Here is a 22034-nt window from a genome sequence, read left to right on the forward strand (position 1 = left end):
GGAAATGGTGGTGAATGTAGGAGGTTGGGTCAAAATCAAGCTTCCAGTAGTAAAATCAGGTAAAATGATGAGAGTGGGAAATTATTTAAAAATGCCATCAAGATTGATGACAAAAGAATCTGGAATTTGAGTAGAGTTTCAAAGTGTTCAAGTCCATGTGGGTTGGTTGACAATACAAGTTCCTGCATAGCACATGAAGAAAAAAGGGATTGTGTTCCTCGGTCCATGGGAAGCCAGGGACATTATACAGTAACAAGACCCTCCTATTTGGACTAATAAGGGGCATATTTACAAGCTCCTTGCTCCACACTAGCATCAGTTTTTTACTCTAATGTGGCGTTAAGGAGGTTATTTCCCCACACCCTAATTACGAAGTGGTGCAATGCATGGATCGTGCCACTTTGTAAACTCTTCCACCACATTATGCCTGCGCGAGTCATAATATATGCAAGGGGATGTTCCCACGGAGGGAGGCCCAATAAATGGCACAGTAGAATTCACTAGATTTCACTGTGCCATTTTTAGTCTCATTTTTAACACCTACTCAGGGCAGGCATTAAAATAATGCCCTCTATGGGCCTGTGCTTTGCTGTCAAAATGTTTGCCGCTAGTGCAGCAAAGTGCCAAAATAAAACCAAAAAGTTTCACATTATTGTGTGTATTGTGTGCCATTGTGCACTGTATTGTAAATCAGCACACCCATGGTGCAATTAGGAGTGCAGGAATGTGCAAGAAAAGTGGCACATCAACACTGATGCACCACTTTCTTGTAAATATGTCCCTATACTGTCTAATATTTATTGTATTCAATATTTTCTAAATAATGTGTTTTGTTCACAAAAAAGAAATATACTTAGGAGATTTATTTGTGACTTTTACTCTCAGTGTTTATTCTTGACATGTTTATATGATATATTTAACTTTGCTTTGTAAATAGTTGTATCACATCCTGATTTGTTAGGAGGGAGGTGTGTGGTATCTGGGTAGTAATATCCCTATGATGTCAGGGGTGGAATGTAGAACTTAGTGGTAGAGGAAAAAGGCAGGTGGTCTGAGAGGTTGGTTGAACTTGTTATCCTGTACATAATTGAGCTTAAAATAAATCTTCTCTTGAAATCAAACTTATCAGTGTCACCTACTTCACACAAGCATTATTTTTTTTATGGTGCAGTTCATTACTGGACGAATAACATTTCTGCATGTTCCTACATAATCTAAGTCACATCATTTTAACCTCACTTATATCGAATTGAATCTAATATATTTTGACATCAATTTGCTAATTTTGTTTGTGTGCAATCTTGCAGTGCAAATTCTGCTTTTATTCTTCTGCTCTGCAATGAAACTGAAAGAGCAAGACACGATTTAGTCAGTTTGTGGAAAGGGTGAAGGTGTGACCATATAAAATACCAAAAAACCAAAAGTACACAGTTCCAACCAATAGACTAGTACAAATGTACACAGTAAGTAATAGAGTCTATGAGTCTGCTCTTATTAGAACAAGAGCCCTCACTCACCAAATGGTGACGTGCTTCATCATCGGGCTTTTGCTCCTCATCAGGCCGGCACTGCAATGCCTGATGGGCACTTCGTGGGGGCACTTTGCCGGAGATCTTTTGAGTGTAAAGAATGCCGGTAGCTGAGTGCTAGTATGTGGGATTGGTATATGAGTATCTGAAAATACAAATGGCTAGAGGTCTGGAAATATCGTAGTTAATCAACCCAGACCCCTGTCATGAGTAAAAACAGAGTGTGGGTAAGGATTAGAAGTAATGTCTAGTCCATCCTCAGAAACAAAAAAACGGTCAGTCCCTGAATTGGGGGAATGTGGAGAGTTAGAGTACAGAACTAACTATACTTCTATCATCGGGGTCAACATGTTTCTCGCAAAAAATGTCTGTTAAGATCGGTGCGATTCGTCAGGACCAAAAAACTTACCTAATCCACATGTTACAACCCAATACGGGATTTCTTCGTACCACAAAAACCTACAAAGAGCAAAAAAAGTGACTCAAAATACAAATATAACCATGTGCACAGTGAGCTCATTCCGGTGAGAAACCCTAATGTGCAGTGTATCACACGGTGAAATATAAATCAAACAGACTCCTCTCAATTCAGAGGATGAATCCTTACCCTCCTTGTATTAAAGGATGGGTCCCATCGGGATTGTGATAAGCATCAGTGGTCCAGGCTTGTATAGTCAACTAAGTATAGATATGGATGACATGTCATACATAACAAGTATAAATATCTCAAGGATTATAAATCCATTAAAACTATTCAGGAAAAACTTAAATCATGGCTCAAACATGTCCAATAACAGAAAGTCCTAAGTATGAGGACACGGGTAATCACCATAACTATGTGGAATATTGTTAGTCAATTCAAATTGTCAAAATAATCTTAAATCATGAGTCAAACATGTCCAAAAAATGTGTATAGTGTAGACAATCGCCAGTCCAATAATGTACACCAATAGTATTAATAATAAGGACACAGGGTCATAGTAGTGTCCAATATTTAATGGCAGCACCTACCAAGGATCAAGAAGGGGCAAAGAAAGTGGCCTGCAATAAAGATAGTTACTCTTCTGCACCTTAAAGAAAGGTAACATAGGGCTTACCCCGCTCGTGTGGCCACTGGGTGGATAACCTACCCCTGCTCTACGTCCCAGAAAAAGTGAGACATAGCCGGAGAGGGGTTTATAAATGGTGGTGGGGCATCAAGCTAGAAAGAGGACTGGAGAAAAGCGGCGGCCATCTTGAAGGAATTCCCTAACAGTAAAAGAGTGGCGGACATTTTGTAATGGGTTAGGAATAGGAAATAGTGGCGGCCATATTGTAGAGATGTTTTTGTAACAAATAAATGGCAGCCATATTGTACTGGAATACCAATACAGAGGGGGACCTGTGGTCAAACAAGGGTGTCAACCAATAGCTGTACCCCCAAAATGGTAATCCCAAAGGACTGTCTGTAGAAAGATAATAGAAAATAGAAAATATCCCAATCTTACTGAAATGAAAGTTGCCAGCAAGGGGGCATAAACAGTGTAGGAGGGTGCACTATGCAGCCATTGATGACAGAGGGAGTCATAATAGAATCAGTTGTGGTAACAGAATCATAAAATTATGTCGAACCTCAGAAATGGTTGTATAGTCGTAGATCCAAGCATAATGGAGGCTGCCATTAAAAAAACTATATATTGATTGTGTTATCTCCATAGTGAAAAGATCGAACCCCGTGACTATCGATTAGTAAATTCCAACCAGGGTATATCATCATTTAGTCCAGTCCGATGTGTTCCTAACCTAAACACCCAGCGTTGTTCTCTCTCAATGAGTCTCTTGGTAAGTCTCTAGTGTTTGTAATGCGTTCCAATACAACCCATCTCAGGTCGTCAGGTGTATGTTGGAATTCAATGAAATGTTTAGTCAATTTCGTTGTGGCTCGTTGACATCGTATAGTGCTCCGATGCTCATTGATACATGTTTTGACTATTCTAGTGGTCATCCTGATGTATCGGAAATTGCATGGACAGGTGATCATGTAGATGCAGTTCTTTGTGCGGCAGTTAGTATGTGTCGCTAATTGCCATGGTGTCCTCTCACCCAAGTCCACATCCTGTGTATGCATCGAGAAGGGACATACATTGCAGTTACCACAAGGATAATGTCCTATAACCCCTAGCCATGATCTAGATTGTGTGTTGTCACGATTTCGTTGTGGTAGCGTTCTAGTGTGTACTACTAAGTCTCGAATGTTTTGTGTGCGTTTAAATGCAAAAAGGGGTTGCGCTAAAGCCTCACCTGAAATGTTCAGAATGGACCAGTGTTTTCTAATAATCTTCCTAACCTAGTTACTCCAAGGTGTGAAGGTGGTAACACAAGTCAGTCTTGATTGCCGTTCACGTGAATTTGTGTTAAGAAGGACATCTCTTGGGATTTCAAGCTCTTTTTCTGGCCTGACTGATAATCCGTAGTGGATATTTACGGTGTACTAGCTTGTGGCTCAGAATCTCAGCCTGGTTATTATAATCAGAAACCTCTGTGCAGTTACGTCTTAACCTCAGGAATTGACAGAAAGGTAATTTCTGTCGCAAATACCTTCTGCTGTATATTCAAATGATGATACAGATTGTTATAGATTAAATCTCGGTAAAGCAATTAGAAACACAATATCTGTAACTAGGGCTATCACGATGAAGTTCTCAACAGTCCGATGTCAATTGCAAGGAAGTGCCTGAACTTGTGACGTTCACCCTATCTAGTGCATCCAGATGACCATAATTTTTGTCATTTTGGTACTATTTTTTTTACAAAAATTTGCACCATTTTTCTAGACTTCTTTGGGATTTTTCTTGTGTTGTTTTTTCACATAATTGCTGTTTGTGTGCTGCATACATATTTTACAATTCTCCTTTAAGTTAAGCCTGACTGCTGTGTGCCAAGCTACCAGGTGTTAAGCACACATTAATTCACTGACTGTTGTGGTTCTTCCTAACAAGAATTGTGATTCTTGTCTCAGAGGGTCTTTCACCCTCCCTTAAACAATAACCCAATTTCTTATAGTGATGCTATGCAGGTGAAGCAATAGCGTCTCAATTACTAATTTTAATAGGAAATATCTTGAAAAAAAATCAAGAATTTTGAGATGGGGAGAAATCTGGAAACCCTGTGCATGGAAGTACTTTTTATTCCAAAGCCGAATCTGGGGTTAATTTGAACTTAAAAGCAGCCAGCCATGAAGACCTGCATTTACAATGACACCAGAGGCCACACAGTGCACCAAGTGGTGCCATATCTACCTTGGGGTCCTTAAACCTACATGTCCTACCATATACTATGGACTTATAGATAGTTTGTCAGAGCCAATTATAATTAGCCCTAATTTACATGTACCATTTTAAACAGTGCACTGGCGCAATGACTGGTTAGTAGTGCCCTGGGCACAGTCAGAGTCAGAAAACACCAGTATTAGCTAAAACGTGACGCAAAAAGTGAGGGGACTTCTGCAATCATCCCAGTTTTCCCACAAAACATTTCTCCCTTCTACCATTCCTGGCAAAGGCCTCAGAAGAATTCTTCAACAGACACCTCACTGAATACCTCATCGACCACAAAATCCTCAACACAAAGCAATCTATGTTCAGACCCATGACTTTGGGTAGAGGAAATACGGTGACCCTCATCGTCCTTGACCTCAATGAAGCATTTAACATAATCTCCCACCCCATCCTCATCTAACATCTTCACAACATTGAAATCCAAGGACAGGCATTCCAATCAATCTGCTCCTTTCTGATCAGAAGGATCCAGTCAGTCAGGCACTGTACACCTTGCATTCCTGTGACATCATCTGTGGATATCCACAAATCATGCATGATCCCTAACCAGCATTATCTGCTTTGGCAATATCAATGTCCTATCATACGCCGATGACATGCAACTCATACTGTTCCTCACGGATAAGATACCCAGTAACTGTATCAAGTTTAATGCCTGCATAACTTAAATCACCCACTGGATCATGATGACTGTCTAAAACGGGGGTGGGGGGGCATGGCCAGCTAAGATGGCCGACTAGACGTGTTTTGCTGCAGCTCCCACATGAAAGAACTTATCCTCCAACATCCTCCACAGTTCCTCTTGTGTTCAGTTGAAAAACCAGTTGGCACCTGCACCCATGACTCTTGGTGGTGCAGTGGAACCTACTGGCACCCCCATCTGCACTGAAGGCAGTGAAATTGCGCAGGCCCTGTGGAAAGCGGTGAGGCATCATTGGATTGTCCGGCTGCCTGAAGGTGGAAAAAGGGAAGTGAAAACTGTCAGGGGTGCATGCAAACAGCTCCCATGAGAATAGCGACAGTGGTACATGTCTGGGAGTGTCCTTGGCCACAGTGATCTTGACCTGTGGGTGCTGGGGATATGGGTTTGATGCCTGCTGGTGCCCTGGACTGAACTGGGCAGGTTCAAGCCTCCTCTTCAAGATGGCAACCACTGCAGTAGAGGACGGCGCTAAGGGGTAGTGGGTGGGTCTGCAACTGCCCCTTAAATCTGGTGACTTGAGGAGTCCGAGGTGGAGTGGGGTGGGATCAAATCCCTATGCCTGGTGTCCGCTGTATGGACTGACATATAGTGCTGGGGCAAGAGGAAGCCTGATGTGATTGTGATTGAGGCTCATCAGGGCATTGCGCACAGGGTCTTCAGGAGATTTGTGGCCTTCTGAGAGGTAGTGGGAGGCTGATCCAGGCGGCTGCCAGAGGCACTGGCCCTTTGACTGCTGCTGCAGGTGCAACCATGGAGTGGACTGGCAAGCTGCGCCCCTGAAGGAGGGACCTTCTGGCACAGTAGACTATGAAGGCTGAGAAGGCCTGAGGTGCTGGCGGCCCCTGATGCACAACAGCAGAGAAGGGCCCTGGCACCTAACAGAAATAGGTGAGTGATTGTCTGCCCCTGTAGGAGAATGGCTGACTTGGTCTGTTGGGACAGCAGATGGCAGCTCTGTGGTCTGAGGCTGTCACTGTGATGCAGGGGTATTGACTGGGCCCAGCAGTGTTACATTCTTATTTTAAATGGGGGGAGACCTGTTGTCTGTCGGGGATATGAATCATGGCACTCCTGTGCCCCTAAGTAAAGCCTGGAACTGCAGTTGGGGGACAGAAGCAATGTTTGAAGGCCCCTGAAGATGGTAGGAGAAAGCCGCTGGAGCTCCGCATTCCTGACTTAGCCAGCATGCTGGCCTCTTAATGACCGTCATGCCTACTGCTGCTGAGCTGGGCTGTGAGGGCCCCTCCAGGTGACAGCTGCACAGGGCCGGCGGTAGAGGCCTTGTGGATTGGATAAAGTGTCTGTTACTGCCCAGTGGGCCTATCTGATTTGGCGTGCCTGGTGGCTAAATGAGCGACTATCTGGAACCACCTGAGGTGGAGTACAGAGGGTAGAGGAAGGTACTGTTCTGTGCTCGGCCACATTATACCCACGGCTCAAACTGGCAAGGAGAAGGTCGAGGTGCTCTTGGGGTATGCAGCAAAATGCCAAAGATTAACAGCCCGCCTCTTGAATACATACTGCAGTGCTGACATGTTCCAGATAGAATGGAAAAATACAAAGGTACTAAGGTGGCGCTGGTGGATATGATTGACCACTATACAGTCCTACAAGGAACAATGTAGGAGGAGCGACCCGATCCCTGGATGCAGTCAACAGAAGCAGCCAAAATCCTTGCTGCCATACAGGGCACAAGAGATGCCCTGGAATTTCTGATGGACACCATCACAATTGATGTCAGTCACCAGTGCTTAGGCTTGCATAAGTTGGCTGAGTGAGTGAAAGGCACTTAAAGATGAAAGTCAGATTTTACACAGCAGGGGATCAAGGAGGTTAATATTATATGTATCCCCTTTATTGCCACTCACAAAGCAGCAACTAGAACTTAACATTAGAAAATAGAATGAGAACTTTAATAACATTCCAATCTACTTGTTGCAGGCAGCTATCTTCCTTTGTTTTTGCTGCAAATGAACTAAACAGATCCTTCTGCCAGCTTTAACAATATTAAATGGTTTTAAACTTCTGTTTCAAACTTCTCGAAAAAAGGGCTATTCTGCTACCTAGCTTTATTCACATACAGAAATGGTTGTTTTCCAAACATAACCTGGAATCCTCTTGTCATTCTACGTCCCCTAGATCTTCCTCTTCCTCTCTGTCTGTGAGAGAAAAATCCTGGTCACTGGTAACTTGTGGGTCAAAATCCTCATGAGAAAGAGCCCTGCGTGTTTCCAAGTCATTGGCTAGGAAATCGACCCTGCATTCTCCTGGCCCCGCCAAAAACCTTCCTCATATCCTTCTGAACCTTTTGAATGGAATTAAAGGTTTTCACATACTTTGCTATTTCTTTAACATTCCTATACAAAGATCATACCATTAGCTTTTTGTCCTGAATCTATATTGCAAGCTCTGCCAGCCTTTGATATATTTTCATTTCAATACTTGTCCCTCGTTCAACACATAAGGCTGCATTTGAATTGCCGAGAAAACTATCAGCACTTTTCTCCCAATGACACAGTTCATGAACATCAATAGCAGTCTCCTACAGGTATGACTCCTCACACATATCAAAGGTTTTTGTTACGGGGTTCTGCCAAACCTTCAGGCATTTATCTAATCCCCTCCTAAGGTTGTGCCCTGATTTATTATGGAAAGTCAACATCTTGGAATACAATTCAGGTGTTTCAGACACTTTACTGGCCAGAGAAACTCAGAGCACAATCCATTTCTTATATCTTTAGACATCTCATGCCTACTCCAAACTTTACGTATTCTGCCATATGGTTCACAGGAATACATTGTGGGGACACTTGAGGTTGAACTGTATGTGGATCAAACATCAACTCTCCCAGTGAGTCTTCGACACTCTGCTCTTGCTCTTTGTCTTCCATACATATTTGTTGTAATTTTTTAACAATTTCTCCATCATCTTTATTCCCCATATCAGAAGAACATTCAAATAATTACATCACCACTACTGGATGATCCATCACAAGGCATTGCTCTGTGATCCTTTTTGTGGCATTTACAGCCTTTTCCTCTAACTCCAACTGAGTTGTCCACCTCTTTCTACCTTGAGGACCATATTGACCTTTCAATTTAACATTCTTTCCTTTTTGGACTGATAAATGCTTTCTTTTTTTAGACGCTTTTTGACCCTCATTTGATCCACTTGCCTTCACAGCCACTTCCTCAACAGACCAGAACTGTTCATCCTCCATCTTGTTAAATCTCCTCTCTAAATTTTCCATGAAGCTATCCAACTTTTTTCCCAACTGACTTGGCAGAGAAGTAACTGTCTTAGTCACACACTCCTGCACCTTATTATCCAAATCCTTCCAAACCCTCAGATTTTCCTCCATAATGACTTATTCTACCACAAAAAACTTCCTTTTATAACTTCAGATTTTTTTTTTAAAGTTATATATATATATTTACCTATCTAACTGCAAACACCAGAATCCTCTGCCCTCAAAATGCATAGGCTCTTGACAATCATAACCCTGACAGAAACACTTGAGTGATGATTCCCAAAATATACCCAATAACAAAAACATTATAAGTTTGAAGTTGTTCCCAATCCAAAATGGCCACCGGCATTAAACAATATCTTATTGAAGCTGCAATTGACCAAAACCTTTATGTTTTTCATTTCCAACGAGTGTTCGCAGCGCACGATAAGCATGCTGAAAAACATTATGCCACCTCTGCACCAGAAACACGTCTCGTGCGAACAGAGCTCCGAACAACCAGATCAAGATGGAGATGTAGGGAACATTCAATGCGGGCAACCGTCTTCATTCAGCGCATCCAAATTTTCTTTTGAGTTGATGGGATGGAGAAGCCGAGAGCTTAGCCTCATCTGGATTGCTGAGAACCCTTAAATGTCTTGGGATTAGTAGGGCCTCTGGTGACTTGGGCGGTATCTATAACCACAGTTAATTCTTAAAGTTTGAGGAATGAGGGTGAGAATGTTGGTAGACATGTTGATATCAATTTTGTTGATCAGTGGATGGACCACATAAGGTTATTAGTCTTGCAGGAACTTGAACTGTGTACACAGACCCATAAAGAAAGGCAAATGAAATAAATACAAATTCCTTACATGGAATGTCAGAAGCTTAAATAACCCCAAGAAAAGGAATAGAGTATGTGCATACCTCAGGAGATATGGGCTGTAAGTGGCATTTCATCAAGAGACTCATGCCTGGGGGAACAGAATCCCATGTTTGAGAAGGAGGTGGTGGGGGAAGATTTATGCCTCAGCCTTCTGGGGTTATGAACACATGATACTCATATGGGTAGTGCTGAGTGTAAAAGTGGACATTGAAGGGAGTTATATAATACACTTCAGGAATGCTAAATGGTACTGATCTCTGCCTTATAAAGGTATATGCGCCAAATGCAGATGATGGCACACTCTTTGGCAGGATGCTGGTGGAAACATGGGTACACCTTGTGACATGCTAATGGCGAGGTTTGAATAGAGAGACCTCCCGATTGGCCTAACAATAAACTTAATATTACGGTGTCCCTTACAGAGGTACAGATGGGGTTGGAACTGGTCGACATCTGGCAAGAACATCACCCACACAACCAAGGATATTTGTGTTACACCCCCATGATGGGTACATTCACTGCACTTGACTACTTCCTGCTATACTCCCAGGCAGTACAGAGATTAACAGATGCATAGTATTTGGGGCCATATACTTTAGATCACCCCTCTGCTATTGACATGCTCGCTCAACTGGACGCCATCTAAAATACCACTGTGGCAGCTCAGGTTGAAGGCAATGATTGATCTCACGTTTCTTAACACATTAGGGGAAGCCATTGATCAATATTTTGATACTAACTGGGACAGTGCAAGCTGTAGGGTGATTGAGTGGTATGTGCTGAAGGTGGTTCTCTAAAGTGTGTGTATTGTGACATCAGTAGGCATACAATAAACAACGAGCAGTGTAGAGCGAACTGACACAGGGTGAAGCAGCATTTGCGACATTAAAGCAGGCGCTGTCTGAAATGCAGGAAAACTTTACTGACTGGGATAGATAGAAATATCAGGTATGCAAGTTGTGTGACCAGTTGGACAAACATATTTGAACTATGAGCTGTTGTGTACTGCACACAGAAGGGGACAAGGCAGGTCACCTACTGGCATAACTAATAAAGTCTGAGACCTTGATCTAACCTGTATTTGCACTAACAAATATGAGGTGAGTATTGCCACTACTCAGCAGGCAATTAATGCGGTGTTTGCAGATCATTTTAGCTGTGTGTACATGGCACCATTCAACATGGACTGTTCGTGCTCCCCAGCTACATGCTTGGACTACTATTGACACGACTGATGCAATAAAACTGTGAGGCCCTGGGGGCCCCTCTGACTAAGCAGGAACTGCAGAGAGTAATTGATTCCATGGAACAGCTGAATCACCTGGTGGAGATGGGTTACCAGTAGAGCTTTATAAAGCTTTTTGAGGTCCTCTGATAGACAAACTCTTGCCAGTATAGGTGGAGGCTTCGAAGACATGGATAATCCCTGGTATCCTGAGAGAAGCACTGACAGTCCTGATTGTGAAACCTGGCAAGGACCCCATGGAGGAGAGTTCCTACTACCCTCTATCAATGCTGAATGTAGACCAAGAGAGACATTATTAGCAGCAAGACTGCTACCGTATCTCCGGTGCCTGATCTATGCGGATCGGTCAAGATTTGTCCCCTTTGGAACACCTTACACAATAGCTGACATTTGGCTCATGTACTTCATACCCCAGATTTAGCAGATGACCCCTCTGCACTAGCCTTTCTAGAAAGAGAAAAGGCATTTTATTCAGCTTGTTTGGACTATGTCTGGCAGGTGTTGGAGGTGACAGGGCTGGCTCACACCTATATAAAGTGAGTGAAATCATTATATCAAAGCCCAATCGCACAGGTCGGCACTTGCCAATGTGTTTCTTCTGAGATTTTTCTACAATGCGACACATTGCAGGGGTGCCCACTGTCACCGCTGATGTTTGGCCTAGTGATGAAACCCCTAGCATGCCATTTGTGACATGCCCTACAGGGTGGGGCATACGAATCGAGCATGCAGAGCATCTGATCTCGCTCTATGCAACTGATGCAAAAATTCATCTTTAACAGTTCAACCTGTCCGGCTCCATTTTACTAAATGTCATGTAATAAGTTGGAGAATTCTTCAGCCTTCAGGTAAATGAAGCTAAGTCGGCTTTATTCCCGATAGGGTCACTGAGAGAGGTACCGCTCAACCAGATGCTGGAGACAGGTATTCGATAGAAAACGGATACAGTACAATACTTTGGCAGGTACATTACACATTGTACAATACCACTTTCTTTTTCCACTCATTACATTCAAAGGGGATAATGCTTTTGGTATTATTTGCCAAAGCTGAATTTACAAATTAAAAAGCAAATGTAAGAGCGGACAACTAACGAGTCCCTCTTCTAATGTTGATCTGCTCAGTGAGATTACCATTCACCAATATTTTTTGCCACTGGATTTTTTTTTAGGGAAGCAATAGCTCTTGAAAAGACACCACCAAGTTCATGTTGCTTAATCACACATTGCAAGAAGGGCCAACTTACCCTGTCTAAGGCTTTGGCCTTATCAAATGTGAGCACTGTCAATGGGAGTTTGTCAGAAGTTCCAATCAGGGCATGCTTCAATTCATAGAGTTGCCTTCCCTTAACAAAACCCTTTTGTTCTTCATGTATTAATAATCCAATAACCTTTTATATATGTATAGATCTTATAGTCTGTATTTAGAAGGGAGATCAGCCTATTTGACTCACGTAACTTGATATCCTTGTTTTATTTTAAAATTAAACTGAAGATGGCCTCATCCCATAAACCTGCTGCATCTTTCTCTTTTTCAAAGGACACATTTAATACTTCTACCAAGACAGGGACAAACTCTACTTTCAATGTGATATAGAGATCATTTGTTAAGCTATCAGGACCAGATGCCTTCGCTCTTTTTTAATTTCTGATTGCATTGGACACCTCTTTGATACTAATCTCCGCATTGAACTCCTCCCTTATTTTATACTGTATAACTGGGATAACAATTCTGCTAAGATAGTTCCTAATCTGTCCATTCCTCAAAACTAAGGGGGTGATTCTAACCCTGGCGGTCGGTGATAAAGCGGCGGCCAACCCGCCAACAGGCCGGCGGTCCAAAAAATGGAATTCTGTCCATGGCGGGAACCGCCAACACAGCCCGCCACTTAAACACTCCGACCGCCACGGCGGTACAAACAAACAGCGCGGCGGTCACCACCAACAGACAGGCGGCAGACAATGTACCGCCCACACTATCACAACTCACCAATCCGCCACCTTTTCCGGGGCGGGAGCACCGCCGATAAAAACACGGCGGAAACAGACTACGAACGGGAAAACGCGCACCTCTACGCACTCCACGAGGAAGGAGGACAGCATGGAACCCGAATTAAACATCCTACCTGCTCTCGTCTACCTGCTCATCTACCACGAGTACGAACGCCGGCGCAGACGACAACGGTGAGTACTGCACCTACGACACAGGGGAGGGGGGAGGACGAAAGGTTACGGCACACACATATGCGACCCCCACCCCCCCCAAACTATGTACACACCAATGCAGAGCAACAAGTCACAGTGACACCACCCAAACCCCCGTGAAAAAAGCAAGGATATAATTAAATTGTGAATCGAAATTTATGGAAATAAAAAGCCACTGATAAGTCATGGTCAAATAGCAATAACAAATTTAAAAAATCAATTCTATATTTAGTGCATACGATAAACCGAGGCAATTAGTCCTGCACATCTAACAAAATTCCAAGTGTCCGTGGGCCAAAGTGTATCAACACAAGGACAAAGCCCACACAGGAGACCTGAGTCCTTTGGAGAGAACACTGCAGGGGCATCTGATGACAAAACTACAGGCACCTCAGGGGGAAGGGAACGACGCCAGATCCAGGAAGGGGCCACCATGCCCACTGTGCCATCCTGGGGAGTGCGAAGCCACAGTCTCTCAAGTCTCTACAGTGGGTGGCTTGCCCACTGTGCCATCCTGGGGAGTGCAAAGCCACAGTCCATCAGGTGGATAACAGTCTCCACCGGTCAAGGAGGAGGCATGGTGGGCACAGTGAACCGTGAACAGTAGCTCGAGACAGATCCGGCACTGTCATTGTGCCAGTGGTGCATGAGACGGCGGGGCCCAGCGGAGCGGTGCTTGAGACGGCGGGGCCCAGCGGAGCGGTGCTTGACAGGAAGGGCCCAGCGGAGCGGTGCTTGAGACGGCGGGGCCCAGCGGAGTGGTGCTTGACAGGAAGGGCCCAGCGGAGCGGTGCTTGAGACGGCAGGGTCCAGCGGAGCGGTGCTTGACAGGAAGGGCCCAGCGGAGCGGTGCTTGAGACGGCGGGGCCCAGCGGAGCGGTGCTTGACAGGAAGGGCCCAGCGGAGCGGTGCTTGAGACGGCGGGGCCCAGCGGAGCGGTGCTTGAGACGTCGGGGCCCAGCAGAGCGGTGCTTGACAGGAAGGGCCCAGCGGAGCGGTGCTTGACAGGAAGGGCCCAGCGGAGCGGTGCTTGAGACGGCGGGGCCCAGCGGAGCGGTGCTTGACACGGCGGGCCCTGTTCAGCGGTGCTCTTCTGCACGGCGGGGCCCGGTTCAGCAGTGCTCTTCTGCACGGCGGGGCCCTGTTCAGCGGTGCTCTTCTGCACGGCAGGGCCCGGTTCAGCGGTGCTTGTCCAGTGATTCAAGGGAGCCAGACCTGGCCTGGACTCCCTGCTCAGTCGCCCTCCGACCGTGCAGTCGCAGGACCCTTCGACGACGGAGTCCTGGGCCCTTTGGTGTCCTTCCATACAGCCGGGATGGGGCTTGTGGGGCCCTCCTGCTCCGCGCCCCTGCTGGCTGACTTCTCCGCCCTGCTGCCCTTTCGCTCCTTAGAAGAGGCTCTCTGGCCCTTGCCTCCCCTGGATGTTGTGGCAGGTGAAGTGGCCGAACTCTGGTCCTTGAGGGCAGCCGTGTCAGTCCTCTCACGGCGGCCCTTGAGTTTCCGGGTCCTCTTGCCTGGAGGGGGCTGGCTGTCCCCTTGCTGCTGATAGAAGTGTCACTGCTGCCAAAGGGTGGACTCCAGAACCCATGCACCACAGTGACACTCGAAGCTGGGCTGGTGGTGGCTGAGGTGCTCTTGGGACTCTTAGCAGATGGAGGGGGTGGGTCAGGGGAGGGAAAGAGGTTAAGATTGGAGAGGTAAACTTTTTTAGGACCAAGGTAAAGGGTGGGAGGAGTGGTGATGGGAGTGGAGGAAGAGGATGTGGTTGTAGGAGAGTCAGGTGTTCTGTCTTTGGGTGCAGGTGAATGTGACGTAGGCTGTCGTGAGGTGGATGGCTGTTGGGTGGGTGGCTGCCTGCGTTTGTGTGTCTTGGAAGAGGGGGTGACAGACACAGTGGGAGAGGACACAGGGGACGTGTAAATGGCAGTGGGGGTGGTGACTGCACGTGTGCGGACTGTACTGGAGGGTGTGCTGGTGATGGAAGCACTGGCTGATGGTGGTGTGCATGCAGGTGTGAGTGTAGACGTCACAGGGAGGGAGGAGGGAGACGAGGAGGAGGGGGACACAGAGGTGGTAGTGACTGTTGGCATGTCTGCATCTGGATGTTGCTTGGGTGAGTGTTTGTGGGATCTGTGGTGCTTGTGTCTGGATGAGCTGACCTTGGGTGTTGACGTGTGTGCAGGCTGGTCTGATGGTGTGGATGGGATAGGCAGAGGAACAGGAGACAGAGACAGGCTGGAGGCAGTTAGAAGAGGGAGGCTGGAAACAGGGACAATGGCTGCCGTCAGTGCTGAGGCCAGAGCATTGAACGATCGTTGATGGGCAGCCTGACCCGAATGAATGCCCTCCAGGTAGGCATTGCTCCGATGCACCTCCCTTTCTACCCCCTGGATGGCATTCAAAAGGGTAGTCTGCCCAACAATGATGGTCTGAAGGAGGTCAATGACCTCCTCACTGAGGGCAGCAGGGGTGACAGGGGCAGGGCCTGAGGTGCCTGGGGTGAAGGAGATGCCCGCCTTCTTGGGAGAGCGGGCACGGAGCGTAGGCTGAGGGGCTGCTGGGAGGGCGGGGCTGGTGCGCTGGGTGGCGGCTGTACCTGTAGAGGCGGGGGCCCCGATGTTGCTGCCACCGCTATGGAGCTCCCATCCGAGGACATGTTGGTGTCGCTGGTGTCACCACCGGTCCCCGTTGTGGTGCTCCCCTCGCCCTCCGGATCACTGGTGCCCTCAGTGTCTGTACCACGGCCCACCGGGGCCTTGTGACTTGCAGCTCCCTCGTGCTCCGATGCCAAATCTCCTCCGCCTGATGATGCTAATGCACACATGCACAAGATGATCAAGAAAAAGGGTGGGGGGAGAAATAATTAAACAGGTTGAGTGCATGCAATGTCAACACCGTTGGCGGAGAGGACAGACACAGGGGCCTCATGCACTACGCTGCGCAATCGGGGTATACTACTCAGTACTTGTGACCAGGCCTACAGGTCTATGCACAACAAATACACACATGGATGATGCAGGACCATGGATAGCTGTACTTGGCACCCTACAGAGGTGGGGGGCGGGGGCACAGGGCCATGCCTAAAGGAGAGGAGTACACTACAGAAAACGCCCTTGCCTAATGTCACCCACAACCCTCCTCCCCCACCCAGACGCCTCCACTGCGCAGAAAGATAGCAGAATGTGCTGATACTCACCCCCTTGTGTCTGCTGTGATGTCCTCAAGCGCCCATCCAAATCAGGGTAGGCCACCGCCAGGATCCGGGACATCAGGGGGGTCAGGGTACGACTGGCACCCCTCCTCGGTTGGGAGGCCATCCCCAGCAGTGACTCGGCGGTCTTCCTGGTCCCGCGGCGGATGTCCTCCCACCTCTTGCGCCAGTGGGTGCCCCGTCTGACGTGGACCCCCAGGGCCCGGACTTCCTTGGCGATGGCACGCCAAATGTCGACTTTCTGATGGGCGCTGACCTATTTGACATGTACTGGGTGGGAAAGGAAAATTCATCATTTATCTGCATGTTAGATGTGATTGCCCCCCCTCCCCAAATTTGCCATGTGGCACATGCTCTCATCTGTCGTGCGTTGCACTCCTCATTCGCTCCCCACCCCACCATCATACATCCACCCCACTCAACACAGACATAGCCCATTCCATGTGCACCCAGTGTACTTACCTGTTGGTCTGGAGGACCGTAGAGTAACGCATACTGGGGGAGGACCCCATCCACTAGTTTCTCCAACTCTTCAGACGTGAAGGCAGGGGCCCTTTCCCCAGTCGCAGCAGCCATTGTATCTTCCAGACCGAGGTCACAGCAGCACTTGCAGTATAGGTCCTCTCCTGTGGATGATCAGGTCTCGAGTGATTAAGCAGATAGAAAATGGCGGTCACGCCCGCGGCGGTGCGTACCGCGGCGGTGTGTACCGCGACCGCTGGCGCACCTCGTCATTGGCTCCAGAAACCCATAGGCTTCAATGTTAACCAATGCGGCTTCGTATAGCGGTCTTCGACCGCCTCCCGCCACGGTGTGCCACGCAAGCGCATTGACCTCACATCCCATTGTCCCACTTCACAGGTCAGGCAGCCGCCATTTCAAGGGCCCACATGGCATAATTTGTACTGCGTCACACAGGCCTAGGCCTTGCATTGCCACACATACATGCCTTTCAATACATAGATAATCGTGTGCTATGCATGCTGTGGTGAACGTACCTGTGATTTGCTTGACTCTGTGCTCCATGATGTCCTTCCTAGGCACCGTCCGCTGGGACTTGCGAGGAGATGGATGAATCCTCGCGTGTACCGACCGCTGGTGGACCTGTCGACAATGGAAGAACGCCATATCATACTACGATACCGACTTGACCGAGCCACTATACATGAACTGTGTGCCCAGCTGGAGCCAGCCCTGATGTCCCCCATCCGCCAACCCACAGGAATTCCCCCTCTAGTGCAGGTTCTGTCAGTCCTCCATTTTTTGGCAAGTGGCTCATTCCAGACAACAGTGGCCATGTCATCTGGAATGTCTCAGCCTATGTTTTCAAAACTTTTGGCTAGAGTGTTGTCTGCCCTGACGAAACACATGCAGAGCTACATTGTATTCCCTGAGGAGGTTGATTTGGCCACTGTGAAGGGTGATTTTTATGCCCTTGGACATATCCCCAACATAATTGGTGCCATTGATGGGACCCATGTGGCTTTAGTACCCCCAAAAGACGATGAGCAGGTGTACAGAAACAGGAAAAGTTACCATTCTATGAACGTCCAGGTGGTCTGTTTGGCTGACCAGTACATCTCCCATGTGAATGCCAAGTTCCCTGGGTCAGTGCATGACGCGTATGTGATGCGTAATAGCAGCATCCCTTATGTGATGGAACAGCTACAGAGACAACGTGTGTGGCTAATTGGTGACTCTGGTTACCCCAACCTGCCTTGGCTATTGACCCCAGTGAGGAATCCCCGGACCAGTGCAGAGGAACCGTACAATGAGGCCCATGGGCGAACTAGGAGGATCATAGAAAGAACCTTTGGCCTCCTGAAGGCCAGGTTTAGGTGCCTGCATATGACAGGGGGATCCCTGATGTACTCACCAAAGAAGGTGTGCCAGATCATCGTGGCCTGCTGTATGCTTCACAATCTGGCATTGCGACGTCAGGTGCCTTTCCTGCAGGAGGATGGTCCAGATGGTGGTGTTGAAGCAGCTGTGGAGCCTGCGGAGAGTGAAGAGGAGGAAGACGAAGAGGACGACACAGACAACAGGGACAGAGTTATCCAACAGTATTTTCAGTAGCACACAGGTAAGAATCACCCACGCCATTTAACATTTACTGAAAGCCCCCTGCATCTTTACTTTGTGTATTTCCCACCAGTTCTTTTAAACTGATGTTTGATTTTCCCTTCCCTTTTCAGTGCTGTATGACCCACTGCGTGACTTCTGCTTGGTTAGCCCATGGACTAATGCTTATTGACATCGGTATGTTGTCATCACAAAAATAACTGAACATTATTGATCAGTAATGTGTTATACATTTGTAAATAATACAGGCTGACTCCTGAATGATTTCAGTGCAATGAGTGATTTATTTTTAGTGCTAGATATTGGTACATGATATTAAAACGGTGATGGGTGAGGGTGGAGTTATGTCCATGGCAGAGTCCAGTTCTCAGTTTCACAGGTGCATTTTCCATATGCCTGTGGAAGGATGGAGCAGGGGCAGTTCAAGGTTGGACAGGGTGACAATGTGGGACAGTGGGATGACATCAGGGGGTATCTTATGCTGGCGGGGGTCTTGGCATCCTACTCTGTCTTCCTGTGAGATCTCAGGTTCCTCTTGCGGGGTGGTTGTTCTTCAGCAGGAGGTGGGGTTCTGGTGGTCCGTCGTTCTGTGGGGGCCTCCTGACCACTAGCGCCGGCGGAGGTGGTAGGCTGTTCCTGGCTAGTGACAGGGGCCCTTTGTGGTGCCACATGGTCCTGCAATGTGTTTTCTATCCGGTTGAGGACCTGGACTATGGTCCCCATAGCGGTAGCGATGTTCCTGAGTTCATTGCTGAACCCCATGTACCGTTCCTCCTGCTGTGCCTGGATCTCGGTGAACCTGGCCAGTACCGTCGCCATCGTCTCCTGGGAGTGATGGTATGCTCCCATGATCGTGGTGAGGGCCTCTTGGAGAGTCGGTTCCTGGGCCTGTCCTCCCCCCCCTGTCGCACAGCAGCCCTCCCAGTTGCCCTGTTTCCCCAGGCCTCTGTCCCCTGGATGGTGTGCCCACTACCACTGCCCCCAGGTCCCTGTTGTTGTTGGGGTGTTGGGTCAGCCTGGGTGCCCTGTAGTGGCGGACACACCGCTGCTTGACGCGTCCTGGAGACAGAGGCATGGGCCCGCTGGGTGGGAGCTGTGCTGGTGTTCCCAGAGGGGGTTGGGTCTGCTGTGGCCTGTGTCTGTGTGTGGGGAACCGACTGTCCAGAGGTCCCCGATGGTCCGGGCTGGTCATCAGGTTCTAGGTCGACAGAGCTGCTGTCCTCGCTGGGGGCCTGTTCTGGGGGTGGGATGGACAAATCTGGACCCTCCGTGGCGGTGTGTTGGCGTTCGGGCCCTGCAGGGGTAAAGGAGTATGGTTATTGTTTCTGTGTGTGCCATGGTGTGCATTTTGAGTGCCCTTGTCCCCCAGTGCTGGCATTCCCTTGTGGGAGGTGTTGTGAGGGTGGTGGGGGGGGGGGGTATGGGTATGTGCAATGGTCATGCTTTGGTGGTGGCTGTCTATGGTTTGTGTTGGCATTCAGGGGTTGGTGTTGTTTAGGGTGGGTTGTGCTGGTGAGACATTGGCAGGGAGGTTGTGTGCTGGGGGGTTGAGATTGGGGGTGAGGGGGAGGTTGGCATGCTGGTGGTTGGAGGGGGTGAAGTAGTTGAGATTCGACTTACCAGAATCCATTCCTCCGTGTACTCCAGCGAGGCCATCAGGATGCAGGATGTTTACTACCTCTTGCTCCCATGCTGTGAATTGGGGTGGAGTGGGTGGGGGTCCGCCGCCAGTCTTCTGCACAGCGATGTTGTGTCGCAACACCATCGAGCGCACCTTCCCCCGTAGGTCGTTCCATCGCTTTCGGATATCTTCCCGATTTCTGGGATGCTGTCCCACAGCGTTGACCCTGTCTACGATCCTTTGCCATAGCTCAGCCTTCCTTGCTATAGTGGTGTGCTGCACCTGTGTGCCAAACAGCTGGGGCTCAACCCTTATAATTTCCTCCACCATGACCCTGAGTTCTTGGTCCGAGAACCTGGGGTGTCTTTGGGGTGCCATGGGGTGGTGTGGATGAGGTGTGGGGTGGTGTTTGTGGTGATGTGCGTGGTGATGTGTGGTGATGTGTGCGTAAATGTGGTGTTGGTGATGAAGTTGGGTTCCTGTGTGTGTTGGGGTTTTCGATTGCTGTGCTCGCTCTCTCTATCTCTATCTCTATCTCTATCGCCTTCTCTCCGATTTCCAACTAGTGGGGGTTTGTGGGTGATGTGGGTGTGTGTTTTATAGTCGATTGGATGTGTGGGAGTGTTGTTTGTATGTGTCTCAGGTGTATGTAGTTCAAATTGTCCAATGTGGCTGTGTTTTGGAGCTGTGTGTGTATTTTGAGCGCGGCGGTGTGTACCGCCAATGGAATACCGCGGTTGAAAGACCGCTGCGTGGATTCGTGGGTCAGAATGGCATGGGCGTGTTTGTGTTGGCGTGACGGTGGAGGTTTGGTCATCTCCAGTTTTCCGCGGCCCGCTGATGAAGCGGCCTTCCTTGGATGACGGGTTTTTGGCGGTTTCACAGTTGGTGGTCAGAATGACCGTGGCGGTTTACCGCGGCCGCGGCGGTAGTATAGCGGACTTCTGACCGGCGGTAAGGGCCTTTTACCGCCGAGGTCAGAATGACCCCCTAAATCTTCTGTATACCATTTAAAAAAACATGGGTGAAGGCCTGTTCTATTTATCAATCTTCTGTGCATATACTACCTCTATCTTCAGTCTGAATGGCATTAATAATGTTTCTTCTCCGCTCAACCTTTGTTTTCCAAGATAATATTCTGACACACCCTACGCCATATGCATAATGGACTGCTTACTTGTTTTCCATATTTTGCTGATAATTGCCTCTAGATCATTTGCGAGATTGGCCCTTACACCCTTTGTCTGTTTCTCTATCTCTGCCAAATCTTGAGAGCTATGAGTCAAGTCGGCCTCCCTCAGTAGCCTGTGAATTGTAGATTCAAGATTCCTTTACTTTTTTTTGCTTCCTTACATTGATGTGTGGCTAAGCTAATTAGTCTCCCTCTAATAAAAGCCTTATAAGTATCCCAGACAATATGGATGGGGGCCGAACCACTATTTAACTGGAAGAAAAGTCTTGTCTCTTGCTTCAGATGCTCTGTTACCTGATAGTCTAAAAAAAGTACACGGTTTATCATCCATCTCAGGGAGGCATGGGATTTATCTATATGAAGCTATAAACTAATTGCAGAGTGATCAGACAGGTATTCCGTAATATGTTTCACTTTTTCAGTATTTCTGCTGAATTGTATGAAGAAATACATTCTAGAAAAATATCCATATTTTTAATTGTGCATAGTAAACCTTTGACTATTTCCCCACCTTCAAACTCCAAATATCAGCGAGGCCCATATCTTCCATTGTTTGCCTTATTAAGGCTCTCATGTCTGGTAAATTAGCCGTGTTCTTTATGGTGGGTTTATCTAGGACTGGATCTATTAATACATTAAAATCTTTTCCTACCATTATCGGAAGTTTGTTCTCCAGTAGTTGATTGTATAGGGCTTCCAGTGTGGCAGAATCATCTGTATTTTGCCAATAATAGACCCCAAACGCATACCAGAAGTCATGAACTTTAACCTTAATAATCAGCCATAGTCCTTTGGGTCTGTTATCAGCTC

Source organism: Pleurodeles waltl, chromosome 7 (assembly GCF_031143425.1).
Source record: "Pleurodeles waltl isolate 20211129_DDA chromosome 7, aPleWal1.hap1.20221129, whole genome shotgun sequence".
NCBI classification, from domain to species: domain Eukaryota; kingdom Metazoa; phylum Chordata; class Amphibia; order Caudata; family Salamandridae; genus Pleurodeles; species Pleurodeles waltl.